Genomic DNA, 13,035 nt, shown 5'->3' with positions numbered 1-13,035 from the left:
GTTCTACGAGTACTGCATATTGAGTTTTATTCATTATGACCAATGTAAACAAACAAACAAACAAACAAAAAATCCCAAGCTGTTCTAGAGTTAGTGAGGGAAAGATTGTTGGCCCTCTTAACAAGACTCCAAGAGAGGGTCACCCTGGGTTTGCTGAAAGGAGAACTGATAATGAATGGAGAAAAGCTATAAGAAACAAAGAATAATCTGGGAAGGCATAGGATATAATGTTACCATCTTATAAGGTAGAGAGAGACCCCCCCATTGTATCTGTTTGATTTGCTATTACCTGTTTATTTATAGCCCGTGAAAATCTGAGTGTAGTATTGTTAAATTTCAGTTGTGTTCAACCGAGGTACTTATCAATTGACATATTACAGAGTAACATTTGAGGGCTGTTTTCAAATGATACAGGGGGAGTTTGCTGACTTTCGCCTGACTGGTAACATACAAAGCAAGCTTCATCTGTGCAGACACAAGCTCAGAGTGGAGAGTTAGGAATCAGAGTGACTGATTAGGAGGAGAAGTCACCACAGATTGGACTACAGGTGGATGAGTGGAGCAAGCCCATGAAAGGTCACAGTGAAAGAGGAGCTGGAGGCCTCTGTGCAATACTTGGGTTTACACCCTAAATCTCTGCCTCTCTGAAAGCACACAATGTACTGAGCCTGCAGCAGAAACTGCATTTAGAAAAGAGACTGAATTTAGCGTATGAAACTGAATTTAACAAGGACATACACAGATTCAGATTAGGTAAACTAGATTTCTTGGCTGCATAACTTTTTATTTTAGTCATCTTTTATTATGCTATGACTGTGGCTTGTATTAAGGAAATGATAGAAGGTGGCATAGGAAATTCATTGTTCTAATTTCTGTGAATACACGGAGAAAACTATTTTACTGAAAGCAAAAAAAAAAATATGCGTTAATTGTGGGAACTAGATAATTGGGATTTTGCCTGTGAAATGGCATTTTAGGGAGGCCAAGGAGTTTGGAAATTTCTGATTACTTCATTCAGTTCTGCCTCGTATTGTACTGTTCTTACTTTAAAATTTTTTGAGATGGTGTCAATATGAGCCAGGTGGGACCAACTCAGAATCTTTCTGCGGCTTCCTGGGTGTTAGGACTGTAGCTGCGTGCCTCCACATCTGGACAGGATTTAATTTTTCTTCATATAAGCTCAACGTTTAAAAGATACTCTTTCCTTCTGCTTGCAAGTCACTTTAAATTCTGTTGGTGTAAGATTGGGTATAAGTAATGTTTCTATCTTATTTACTACTGTGTGTGTGTGAGTTTGTGTGTGTGTGTGCGTGTGAGAGAGAGCTTGTTTCTGAGTGTATGGGTGTGTGAGTGCAGGCATTGACCGGCCACTGTGTGCTTGTGAAGGTGAGAGAACAAACTTGAGCAATGGGTTCTCCTCTTGTCATGAGTTTCAGGGACCAACCTGAGCCATCGGTTTTGGGTGCAAGCCTTTTCATTTGCTGAGCCATCCCACTGACCCTTTCTTGCCTCTTGTTAACTCTGGTTTGTTAGACTTGTCAGGGAGTGGGGATCTTTCTGAGGCCTTTTGTTTTACAGCCTCCCAGACCCCAGTTGCAGGTAGTTGTCTAAGTGCACCCAATCCTCGTGTCTGGGCGAACAGATGGGTAGCATGGTGTCCACCCGAGAGGAGGGGAGGAGCCCTTTGTAGTCTAAGAGGAGAGAGCGCCTGCACATCACCTGCTCCTTTTGACTGAACCACAGCCCGTCTTCAAAATTTTATTGATGTGTGTGTGTGTGTGTGTGTGTGTGTGTGTGTGTGTGAGAGAGAGAGAGAGAGAGAGAGAGAGAGAGAGAGAAAGATATCAGAGAACAACTTGTGGGAAATAGTTCTCTCCTCCCACCACGTTGGTCCTGAGCCATCTCCTGCGCCCAGAACTAGACGCTCTTGGCAGGAAAGCTCACTGACTTCTGCTGAAAGAGCCACTTAGAGTGAAGCATCTCACTCATCTTCTGTTGCTTTCCATGGTTTTCTTCACCACTTTCTCAATGTGAGCAGTTGTGGGACCTAACATAGCCATGGACTTTTGAAAAAGCTGAAATAATAATTTTATAATTTAAACCTTTGTCTTGACATATGAATACATAGCCAAAGCTATGTACAGTCAGAATTAATTTACAGTTTTCCATGATGGACTAAGGACCATGTTTGCACGCAGTGAGAAAGTAGGCTATTTCTGTTACTGAATTTGATACGAATGATAGCTGGAACTCTTAACTCCTTAGGTGTAGTGTTCAGAAAATTCCCAATTTCATTGGAGTAAAAGCATTGGTGATGATAGCAATTGTGCTAAGGTGATGTAACACCCCGTAGAAACAGCACAGACTTCTGAGATTCTGTCAGTCTGGCCAGAGTTACCTGTTCCCATGGCTTTGGGTTTCTGTTACTGATTTTGTTGACATTCTTGTTTCTTTTTCTATGTCAATACATAAAAATTTTATTTTGCCAATGAGTTAATATAAATTTAACTTAATTCAATATTTTAATACTTAATGTGCCTATTTTGTTGCAAATGGTCTTTCACTTATTACATTAAAAATGATTGAATCTTACATTCACAGCTACAAACATGTTAGTATATATTTAATAAATATAAGATTACTAAGTACAAGTTTTACAGATTTTTAAAAATCCCCTAGCTACTTTGAAAGCAGTAAGTTCTGTTTTTGTTTTTTTTTTTTTTTTTTTTATGAAGCTCAGAATTCTGGATTTTGTGGTCAACCCCCATCCAAATGCATTACATATTTCAGAGAAAAGGGAAAAGAGCAAATTGGGAGGAAAAACCTAAGAAGAAAGAAATGCATTTTCAAATTAATAATTTTGTAAACAGTAAGGTGAATATTTACAATTTTATTATATTTTGAAAAAGCAGTTTAAATTGTGGGCAACCATTTTACCTTACGTAAACTTTTTGAAACATGATTTTTTCAAAGATTGTTGAATATTTATACAGTAGTTTAATAAAAATAGACTCATGCTTTGACTAAAAATTTTCTTTTTAATTTTTTATTTTAACTCAGAAATGGAATTTAAAGTTTTTTTTTTAAGCACTTGAGCAATTATTTTTTTCATAAAAACAATCTTGTAACCAATTTGTTTGCAAAAACCAATTTTTGAAACCTGCGTAAGGCTTGTTGACCAGTCCGAGTTCACGCGGGTCAGAAATAAATCGTTCTTCAAAAAGGACGGAAGAGGGTTCGTCTCTCGTTGGAGGCTTTGACCTTAAATGAAGACGGAGCAATTACCTGAGCCGTGCCCCTCACCTGGCTTAGTGCCGTCACGTGAGCATCCTCGGTTACCGGCGAGCCGAGCGCTCCACCTGCCTCCCAGTTTGTTTACCAGGAAATCAAGATGTGTAAACTGCAGGAAGTACTATTTGACCCTCTCCGACAGTATCTCATTACAATAATTGCTAATCTCTGAATAAGACAGCCATGTTTTGCGAGAGCGAGGTTGTGCTAGGTAGATTTTAGGTGTTTCAACAAGCAGGGCTTTGTAAACGCTTACTGGGATTGTGTTTTCATTATAGCGCTTGATAAAAGGCAGACTGTGACCTCTGGGGTCAGCAGAGCTAGGACACGATAGTAAGTATCCTCTCCCGGCTCTGGGCTGCAGGGACCCCGGCTCGCTGCGGAGCGCTGCCTCCGCGCGGAATCGAAAGGATAATGGCTACTTCCTGACTAGACCTCTCCACAGTAAGCTGCGAGTGTGTGCCGAGCGTCGGTCTCCCGCCGCGCAGAGCTTGCTCTTTGCTTTCCTGTGTCTCACTGTGTTCTCATTGATGAGGCTCTTACAAGTATTTCCTGAACTTGAGCCTGCGTTTAGAGTAGAAACTACTGTTTGAAGTTTGGAGGATTTTAGAAATTCGATAGTGTTTCTGTTTTGCATCCTAAATCCATCTCGTATACTTACTAGATCTTGGTTAAAGAGACGTGCTTAAAGACAGCAGCAGGATAAATTAGAGTAAGCTGCCACTTGCTTCGTGCTCTAAGCAGAATCCCAAAGTAACATGTCGTCAATCAGACTGTTTTCAAACTCTGGGATAAATTCTAACTTCTCTTTTCTGTAAGAAATTTCTGTTTACATATTGTCACTGTATTGTTTTAATTATTACATTAAATTGCTTTTGTACGTTAATTATGAGGGTTCTGCCATATAAAAATGAATGTTAATACTGAAAGCATAAGAAGGGATAAATAGCTGCTTAGCTTTAATCCCGGAGCTGGTGGCCTCCCCATCTGTGGCCTTGGGACAGTCATTTAAACTGCTTACCTCCTTTTCTGGTCTCCTACCCAGGTGCTTAAGTCAAATGTGTTTGTTTATTGAATTACAAAATGCAAAGGAACAGGTCTTACAGGTCATCTGTAACATTAGAGAACTGCCTTCAAAGATGGGGTGTTGTATTATCAGTGTATAGAAAAGCAGGCGATTCGTGGCTTTACAGTGAAAAATCCAATTCAAATTAGTGTCCGGCTTTCTATGTAACAATAAATTACTTATCATTACAAAAAGGAACAGAACTCTGGTTTTCATGACCATTATCCAAGAATTATGAATATTGTTGGATGCATGACTAACAGAGGTAGGAAGCTGACAGTTAAATAGTAAGGAGTCACCAGTGTGCTTCTGGCTTTCTAAACATGAGGTTCTAGACAATGAGCACATTCTGTGCACTAGTAAGTGTAAGTTGTTTAAATATTATCGTCTTGAATAGTTCAACTCCAGTAGGAAGCATTTTGTTCATGTAAGAGATAACATTTTAAAGTTATTAAAAATAAAATACAGATTCTGAAGAAGCCTTTAGAATCTAAGATCAAATTATTTGTAAGTATTCTGGGGAAATATAGTCTAGCTTGTGTTGAGAATTAAGGTACTTTTTTTCAGAATGCTTATTGAGTTCATTTTATTTGAGTTGGTAGTTTTTAATAAGTTATTTTATCACAAGAAGGTTCTAAATCTTATGTTTAATGGCAAGTTATCAAGATAAAATTTACAGTAGTGCCTCTGTTTCCTTTTGTAATGATAAGTAATAGATGTCATTTATTGTTACCTAGAAACCGGTGAGCTAATTTATCATCTTATAGTCATGATAATCGCGTTAGGCATGGTGTCATTGCTTCTATTTTCATTGATAAAGATAAAATTGTAGAGAATTCCAATATGTGACTTAGGTCTTTTTGCCAATGTCAGAGTCAGGTTGAAAACACTAAGAGAACTCACAGTGAGGCTTTTAAGACACTTTATATTTTGAAGATCCTAAAAATGCTCATGCCTTTGGTTTAGATGGAATTAATTATCAGATATTATAGTGTGCCTCCAAGGTGTCGGACATTGTAAGAAATACGATTACTAACAGTAGGAAGCCAAACAGAATGCCTGTTTCAAAAGTTCAGAGTCTAACAGCAGAAGAAAATTAGCAGGCTGTTATAGTACAATGTGATAACTGATACAGGATACGTCAACACACAATGCTGAAGTCTGTACAAGGGGAAAGCCAATTTATTGTTCTTTTGTTTGTTTGGTTTTGTTTTTTCGAGACAGGGTTTCTTTGTGAAACAGCCCTGGCTGTCCTCCACTGTCTTTGCAGACCTGGCTGGCCTCTAATTCACAGCAACCCGCCTGCCTCTGCCTCCGGAGTGCTGGAGCTAAAGGCTTGTGCCACCACTCGGGCTTCCATGTCATTGTCATCGTCTTCTTCCTTCTCCTCCTCCTCCTCTTCTTTCTTCTTCTTCTTCTTCTTCTTCTTCTTCTTCTTCTTCTTCTTCTTCTTCTTCTTCTTCTTCTTCTTGACATTCTGAAAATAAGGGCTTAGAGAATGTTAGGCAGGTGCTTCACCACTGAGATGCTTCAGCCTACCTCATTTAAATAATGAATTTACATATCTTCTGGAGTATTCTGGATACCTGGGAAATAACAGCAAATAGATCTTCCAAAGGTTTATTTTTGTGTAACATATAGTTCAAGTGGAAATTAAACTATCCTTATATACTTAGTAAAGTATATAGCACGTTAGACTGTAAATGTTACTAAAAAAGAAACAAAAAAGAAACTAAAGAGAAAGGAGCAGGATGAATTTTGTGGCTGTTCTAGTCTCAGGAAGGACTCAACAAAGGTGGTGATTGAGCAATGACTAAAGTAATCTATGTGCATCCCTTTCAGGAGAACCTTCAGGGCAGAAAGCATTTGGTAGGAGTGTGCCTGTTATGACTTGGGAAACGAATGGAGGATGTTGTGATTGGCGATATGAGTGAGGAGGAGGGGAGAGTAAAAGGAATATTCAGAAGGAAGGAGTGGAGAGTTGATTCACACGAGACCTTTAGACCCTGTTGGGACTTAGTGGAACTCAGGCTTCTGCATGGGCATGGGTCCAGTTTGTATTTTTAAAGGATCATTAAAAAAAAAAAAAAAACAAATGATTTATTTATTTATTATTTATACAACGTTCTGCCTGCATGTGTGCCTGTACATGAGAAGAGGGCACCAGATCTCACTATAGATGGTTGTGAGCCACCATGTGGTTGTGGGAATTGAACTCAGACCACTGAAGAACAGCCAGTGCTCCTAACCTCTGAGCCTTTAGGGATCATTTTATTGGCTCTGTTGAAAATAGACTGTAGTCATGGAACATCAGTACAGAGTTCTTAGAGTAATCTCATGGAAGGGAGTGGGCTTGGTAGATTTTGAACTCTGGATGTTTTGGAAGGGTAAATGGAGATCTTTTCATGGTGCTTGTCGATGAAAGGGAACCGATGACTAGATGGTGGTGTCGCCATCACTGTGAGCTGCCGAGTTCCAGGTGAGCCAGGGTGAGAAGGGATAAAGAATCAGGACTTTGCCCATGTGGTACATTTGAAGTATCTAGTAGTTGTGCAAAGCGAGATGTAGGAAGGCATCCATATCTCAGGAGATGGATAACAATTTAAATTGATATTGAAGCATAAATTGGACTTATCCCACATATCGCTGGGAAGACCTCAGGTCGCCTTGCCATTGTCTTCTTTGCATATTTACTAACTGGAACAGCATCCAAACAGCCAGAGAGTATTTATTTTAAAATTATTTATTTTTATTTTATGTACATTAGTGTTTTGCCTGCATGTATGTCTGTGAGGGTGTCGGACCCCCTGGAACTGGAGTTACAGACAGTTGTGAGCTGTCATATCAGTGCTAGGAATTGAACCCACATCCTCTGCAAGAGAAGCCAGTGTTCTTAACTACTGAGCCATTTCTCCAGCATCAAGTTTTATTATTTTAAGAGCAATAAAAGTGTTTATGTCAAAGAACTAAGTATCAAGGATTATTAAATTTTGACAGCGTTTCAGCAACTAATCATAGCTGTCCCTTAGTGCTTTAGCTGTTGATTCTCAACATGGTGCCACAAGGGAAAAACATTGAGAGATAATCAGGACAAGAGAGATTGCTAATTGTCTAGAGTTCTTGGTGATCAGTTAAGTTTTTGATAGATAGCATTGACCATGCTGAGTGTTTTAAAAGTGTATACTTTTAAAGTTAAAAAAAGAAAGAAAGAAAGAAAAACTTTTGTTTAAGGACCCAAGAAGTTTTTTTTTTTTTTTTTGCAACATTAGTTTTCATCCTTTATTGTAATACAGTGATACTATTCACAACAAGCTTATGAAATTTTGGTCATGGAGTAAAACCATCTGTTGGTCATTTAAAAATTTCTATACAGTTTGACTACCCTCTCCTGTCACAGAGATTCATAAAAATCATAGAAATCATAATCCAGCCCTGTGAAAATTATAAAATCTCAGAGATTAAGGGGCAATAATTTTCTAATTAATAAAGACTGATTTTTAGCGTGTTTTGTCATCTTAGAGACCATTTTTGTTTGCTATCCTTTTTGGTTTCTGTGGGGGCAAGTGCTTTTCCTTGACTGACTAGAAAACGAATCTCCAAGATGCTAATGGATGTTTTCAATGCATAAATGAACTGCCGTTGTTCTAAGTCAGTACGGATTGACACTGTACCTTTGAAACAGGTTTGCTTTTGAGACTTTTATTTTTATAAGTACATGCCTTTATCTTCAGTCTTTTGATACAGTGCTTAACGTTCTATACCGATTTTTCAAAGGAATAAAAACAGTTCATTCAAACTTTTAACACCTTTCTTTAAAGTCTTCTACTTTATTATCATATTGTAACAAGTTTTGTTAAGTATAATTTCTACCATAATCATTAAATAAGGTATTTAAATGATTTGGTTGGTCTCAAAAATATATTTAAAAGAAATTGTAATTAAACTATCTGTAATTTTCACATCTTAAATAACACTGCTAAGATTAGAATTATTTGTGTTGACTATTTAGGCCTAGAAAATATTAGCATACACATTAAATGTCAGTGTGTTACTCATTTTAAAAGTATTTATTTGGACAGAATCTTTTTTGTTTCTGTTTTTTGAGAGAGGGTTTCTCTGTGTAACAGAGCCCTGACTCTCTAATTCTTGTAGACCGGGCTGGCCTTGAACTCACAGAGATCTGCCTTCTGCTGCCTCCCCAGCACTGGGATCAAAGCTGTGCATCACCAGGCCCCGCAGCATCGTGGTTTTTATTCGGTCAGGGAAGACGGGAGTCAAGTGGTTGCTTATGCCCAACATCCCAGCCCTGAGGTCCTTTTGGAAGAATTGCCTTAGAGTTTGTGGTCAGCCTAGGGTGAAGTTGCTTAGGGGGACCAGCCTCTGCTGCAGTGTGAGGAGAGATAGAGAGAATTTTTAAAAACAGTAGGCAGGTGTATTGAATTAAGTATATCATTGACTGATTGAGAGGTCCATAAATCTTACATATTTTCCTGGACTGTTTTCCCTTAGCATTTGTTATAAAAAATTTCAGCTAATGTGTTTGTGCAAGTGTAGGACTGAAATTCATGTTGCCTTATATGTAGTGTATTTTTAGACCCTGTTTTGACAGCCTGAGCCACTACAAACATACTTTGGCAAATAAAATCCAAACAAATATTAAGTATGAGTATTGATTTGATAATTTAAACAATTCACTTGGTGTTATAAGCAATGCATAATCAAATATTAAATGTGTTACAGTAATTTTAAACACCAGACACGTCAAAGGGGATACAAGATTAAGTGCTAAGTGAGTGAGATGTATACATGAAATACTTTGAATTAACAGTAAGGGAAATCTAGTAAGTAAATTGCCAGAGAAGGAATTTATGTGGAAAACAGAGTGAAATCCCTAAGCACCAAATAAAGCTTCAGAGACTAGTTTAAGAAATTATTTTCCAGAGATGGAATTGACTCTTGGTAAATCTTCTGAAACAGTGATATGAGCTAAGTGCAAAACAAGTTGAAGTGTGTAAATGCAGCTTTATTAGAAGGAGCTCTCAGCTGCCTTGCAGGACAAGGGAGGCAGGGAGGGAAGGAGGGAGGGAGAGACAGAGAGGCAGAGAGAGAGGCACACAGTGAAGAGAGGAAAAGAGGAGACACAGAGAAGAGGCGGCAGGGAGGGGGTTGGGGTGGGACAAAATGTCTGGATTATATAGTGAAGTGGGGAAGGGAAGCCCTTGCTCCTAGGCTGGAAGTTTAGGGTGAAGGGTTGGCTATGCTAGCAATGCCCTGCAGCAGGTAGGGCCCAAAGGAGACTGGGAGAAACTGGGAGGCCAGGTCCACTTGGAATGGTCTGAAACCCAACAACTGTCTATCAGATCACCCATCTACAATACACAATTCAATAATTTTGTTTTATGTCATTTTGGGGAAAAAAAAAAAATATATATATATATACCCAACATCCCAGCTTGCCATTTGAAATAGTAGTTTTTTCAGGTTTGTTTTTTTCTTGCTTTTGGGTGTGCTAGGCAAATGCTCTATATTGACCTATACTCCTGCTCCCAATTTTGACCACTTTTTTCTTTGCTTTGGAGACAGAGTCTCACTGTAGTGTCCTGACTGGCCTGGAATTCACTGTGTATACCAGGTCACCATAGGACTCACAGAGATCTTTGTGCCTCTGCCACCCAAGTGCTTCCATTGGCGGCCATGCCACGATGCCTGGCTTCTTGGCCATTTCAGTGTATGTAATTCAGTTAGCTATACTCCCAGTGTTGTGCAGCAGTCACAGTTATTTCTAAAATGTTCTCAGCATCTAAAAAAATTCTGAATCATTAAACAGTGACATCCCAACTCTTGCTAACTTTAATCTGCTGTTTGTCCTATAAATCTTTCAAATGTATATTTATACAATAATTATGGTCTTATTGGGCAAGTTTGTTTCGCTTACCACAAAGTTTTCAAGGATTATCCCCCCTTTTAGGATTTTCAGAACCTCATTGCTTTACCTAATTCAATTATATAAATAAAAGTAAAGAAACATGATCTATTTTTCATCTATTTGCCTGTTAATGGGTAGAATCTTTACAAGTTCTGCCTTCAGTTCGTGTGGTAATATTATGCTTAGCCTTTTGAGAATTGTCAAATGTTTTAGTGGCAGTTGAAAAAAAAAACAAAACTAGCTTTATGTACCTAGTATTAACTAGAAAGCATGGAGAGCCTTGGAGACATGGCTCAACAGTAAACTTGTTTACTGATCTTGCAAAGGGCCAGTGTTACCCCTCAGCACCCAGGTCAGGGGCCCACCTGCAGCTCCAGCTCCAGGGCATCTGACACCCCTTCTTGACCTCCCTTGGCACTCACATGAGCATGTACACACATGTAAGCACAAATAAGTAATAAAGTAAATGTTTTTTAATAAAGTAAAATTTTAATAAATACAAATTATGGAAAAGATTAGGCTGACTGATTATAGGTTTCAGCACATCAGGTGTTTTTCTTTAGAAAAAGAGAGAGAAAAGCAGCCAAATGTGCTTGTGTGGAAAAGGCTGTTGTTTGCCTACAGTGAAGCTATCAAAATGAAGCATTCTGGTTGTACACAGTCTCTAGGAACACTTTAAAACAAATATGTATCGATGTTTCTGTAGGCAAGTCTTGTAATTTAGTGTATTTCTGCCTGTTTTGAAGATTTCTTATGTTCAGTTGCTTAATATCAGTAGTAAGTATTTTCAGAAATGGGAAGCAAGAAGAAGCCTTTGGCCGCAACAGCAAATTTTGCTAAGGGGAATATATAATATTCCCAAACCACAAACAGCAACAACACACACAGGCACATACAGAAGTTAGGCAGCCTTGGGCATCACTATCAGGAATGCCACCCGTTTCCAGTCAAGACAGAGTCTGTCATTGACCTGCAGCTAACCAATTAGGTTACACAGGCTGGTCAATGAGCCCAGACAGCCTCCTCTTTCTGTCTGTCCAGCTGTGGGATTATCCACAAACCATGCTTCCAACTTTTAATCAGGTTCTGGGGCACCAGTTCAGGCCTTCATGCATACAAGGCAGTTGCTTTACCAACCATACCCCCCCCCCCCGCCCTTTCTTTTTCCTGAGATGGTTTCTTTGTGTAGCCTTGGCTGTCCTGGACTCACTCTGTAGACCAGGCTGGCTTCAAACTCACAACGATCCGTCTGCCTCTGGAGTGCTGGTATTAAAGTGTGCCTTTTGGCCCTTTTACGTCAAAGAACCCCCTAAACATTTATGGTTAGAATATCCACTTCTGTGGCTGTATCATACCCGAGAGCATTCATTTGTGTATGTATGCATGTGTGTATATAAACACATAGACACACACATACATAGCGTTTTTATTTTTATTTCAAAGCGTATGTACTTTGAGCTGGAAATGGGTGTTTTTGATTTAAATACCAACGTATATTAAATTTACAAAGAATAAAGCAAAGCATAGGTATTTGGTTTCTTTTACTCAAGTAACTTGATTGGGTTCTACATGATTCTCAAGTCTGCTGAATGCTAGAAACATCTGGTGGCTGGGTGCAGCAGCTTTCATTGGAGTCACAGTTCCTCAAGACTTAGGCAGGATTATTCCTGAAGCTCTGTTTTAAGCCTGAACATCATAGCAGTGTTTAGTCAGAAAGAAAGGAGAGTGACAGGTTCAGGCTAGAGGCATTGTGTAAGTCATTTTCATAATGCGAATTCTTACTCATCAAGATTTAAAATGAATCTATTGTGACATAAGATAAACATATATTTTAAAATCAAATCTTATCTACTAAAGTGATTTTTTTTTAAAAAGAGCACTGTACTATGTACCTTGGCTTAAGTTAAGTTATATTTCCAGTTTGACCAAAAGAAAGCCAAGTTAATTATGAGAAACTGACAGCTCTAGATTTGAGCTGTGATATATTTTATGTATTTGTGCTTAGGATCTCATTTACATTTAAACTGTGGAGAACCAGTCTTTTATGGCTATTCTTAAAAGTAAATAGTGTTCAGTTTGGGACTTACTAGTCACATGTGACTTGGTTGGCATCTGCGAATTACTGTGTGCATACTTAGTAAAATAAAACATGATCAGCCAAAGCAAGTGAGCTGGTGGAGTTTGCTGCCCTAACTCCCTGCCGTGAGGAATGTGAGAACTTCTCTGTAAATGTGGGTAGGCGAAGTCAACGACAAACTAAATCTTAATGTTTTGACAATGGATTAAATCAGGAGAAGTGGGTGTAGCGGCACATGCCTTAATCTCGGTTATGAGTTCAAGACTACCCCATGTTCCATAATGAGACTTTGTTGGGGGTGATAGTTGGCAGTTGAGCATTGATGGCTCTTCTAGAGGATCAGGGCCTGGTTCCCAGCACCCATGTGACAGCTCCCGGTCATCTGTAACTCCGGTTCCAAGGGCTCGAATGCCTCCTTCTGGCCTCCTTGGGTACCAGGCATGCACATGGTACACAGAATACACGCAGACAAAATGTTCACCTAAGTGAAATAAAATAATAAAATTCTAATTTTTGTATAAGAAAATGAAAATTCCTAGAAAAGGCTATTGTGCCAACAAGAAGCTATCATCAGAGTATTTTGTATCATATACTTTGTAGATCAAGTTAATTGAACAATAGGACAAATATAAAAGTCAAAATCACATCTTTGTCTCAATGACCATGTTATAGTAT

At 38.7% G+C, this 13,035-nt stretch overlaps 1 protein-coding gene across 26 annotated transcripts in view; it reads left to right on the top strand.

The window, feature by feature from the left end:
- Baz2b (bromodomain adjacent to zinc finger domain 2B) overlaps nucleotides 1–13,035 on the top strand; it is a 288,501-nt gene that overhangs the window by 156,986 nt on the left and 118,480 nt on the right. The window contains exon 1 of one of the 26 annotated variants that reach the window (XM_060390228.1): nucleotides 3,373–3,624. The exons of 24 other annotated variants lie outside the window; for them this stretch is intronic. The gene's annotated coding sequence lies outside the window, so the exon portion shown is untranslated. Of the gene's footprint in view, nucleotides 1–3,372; nucleotides 3,625–3,716; nucleotides 3,736–13,035 lie in introns of those variants that run through there. One more of the 26 variants, XM_060390229.1, reaches the window with a different exon arrangement.

This window comes from Meriones unguiculatus, chromosome 8 (genome assembly GCF_030254825.1).
Source record: "Meriones unguiculatus strain TT.TT164.6M chromosome 8, Bangor_MerUng_6.1, whole genome shotgun sequence".
Taxonomy (NCBI): Eukaryota; Metazoa; Chordata; class Mammalia; order Rodentia; family Muridae; genus Meriones; species Meriones unguiculatus.
This window is presented reverse-complemented; position numbering and strand designations above follow the sequence as displayed.